This window comes from Octopus bimaculoides, chromosome 4 (assembly GCF_001194135.2).
Source record: "Octopus bimaculoides isolate UCB-OBI-ISO-001 chromosome 4, ASM119413v2, whole genome shotgun sequence".
Lineage (NCBI taxonomy): Eukaryota > Metazoa > Mollusca > Cephalopoda > Octopoda > Octopodidae > Octopus > Octopus bimaculoides.
Genome location: NC_068984.1, coordinates 105,920,231 through 105,922,116, shown reverse-complemented (window position 1 = coordinate 105,922,116; position 1,886 = coordinate 105,920,231). Strand labels below are relative to the sequence as shown.

The following is a 1,886-nucleotide window of genomic DNA, read 5'->3' as shown; positions in this document are numbered from 1 at the left end:
AAAAGAGACCGATAGAATAAGTACTAGGCTTATAAAGAATAAGTCCTGGGGTCGATTTACTCGACTAAGGGCGGTGCTCAAGCATGGCCGCAGTCAAATAACTGAAACAGGTAAAAGAATAAAAGAATATATATATATATATTCTTTTATATATATATATATATATATATATACACACACTATAGATTAAGAACGATTTTTGTCCAACTATTATTGCCGTAATAAAAATGGAGGTGGAAACCACTAGTAGACTTAATTCATCTATTTATATGGAATACAATATACAGAGTACAGAATAAAGTAAACAAAAGAAGTTATGTAACAGTCTTATCTTGACAGCTGTTTCGGATGCACCATGGTTTATGCCGTAACCACATTCATAAGCAATAAATGCACATGATGTTGTTGATGTGTGACATAGCAGACTCCAATGAATTTGTCAAAAGTCGCTCTCAGCGGAAGGTGTAAGTACCCCATTGTATTCTCTATAAATCTAACTTTTATATTTGTAGATATTGCTATGAAATATGCAATTGCCATCATATACATACACACACACACACACACACACACACACATATATATATATATATATATATATATATACCAAAAGCAAGACTCTTCACCTATTGTTACCCACCAGATTATCGTTCCCGATCGGGGTAACGAATAAGGAAGTAATATTCTTTAATATTCGCATTGACCATCTTTCTTTTAGCCATATTTACGCATTGTCACTACTAATTCACATACACACACATAATACATTCGTACGCACTCACACACTTACACACAAACGCACATACGCATGTATACGCTTATAGACACAAGTATATTTATAATACATCTGTTTGTGTATTCTTTTACTTGTTTCATTCATTTGACTGCGGTCATGCTGGAGCACCGCTTTTAGTCGAACAAATCAATCACAGGACTTATTCTTTATAAGCTTAGTACTTAATCTGTCGGTCTTTTTTACCGAACCGCTAAGTTGCGGGGGGGGCGTAAACACATCAACATTGGTTGACAAACGATGGTGGGGGGACAAACATAGACACACACACACACACAACTATAGACATATATATATATATACGACGGGCTTCTTTCAGTTTCCGTCTGCCACATTCACTGACAAGGCTTTGGTCAGCCCGAGCCTATAGTAGAAGACACTTGTCCAGGGTATCACGCAGTGGGACTGAACACGGAACCATGTGGTTGGGAAGCAAGCTCCTTAACACACAGCCACGCCTAGCTAAAATACTTATACTGCGATACAGTAGATCTTATGATATCTTTTTAATCAAATATGTTCACCTATTACATTCTGGATCCTATAAAAATGAATACTGAATATATGTTGTGGTGATTATGACTTTTCGCTTTTAAAAGTTATATAAAATATAGTTTTCAAACAAAAAGCTTCAAAAGAAATCAAAACATGAAACACTAGAATTTCTTTTTTTGTTTTTTTCTCAACAGAATCCACCATCCACATCCTGTACGTATGTAGGTGTAAACATCAGAAGAAAGTGAAAGAAATTTCGTTTATTTTTTTCTACAGGTTGTCATAGTAATTTTTATATTTGACAATGTTAAATGCAAATGCGTCATCATAAAGGCGACTGTGAGATAGATTTGTCTCTCAAATTAATGTAACATTTATATATTCTACTTCTGAATATAGCCATAAGTGTTATGTCTAGGCATAAATAATAAATAAATCATCCGAAAAATAATTTTGCAAACTGTCTAGTAATAGATTGTCTAAGTCTTTCGTTTTCTTTATTTGCTACGATATCTATATCCATTTTATTGCGTCGCATCCGATACACACACACACACACACACACACACACACACACACACACACACACACACACACA

General features: G+C 34.6%; 1 protein-coding gene across 6 annotated transcripts in view; it reads right to left on the bottom strand.

Annotated features, from left to right (window-relative positions):
* Nucleotides 1-1,886, bottom strand: part of LOC106877704 (nociceptin receptor) — a 170,168-nt gene that overhangs the window by 89,204 nt on the left and 79,078 nt on the right. The window lies entirely within an intron of this gene.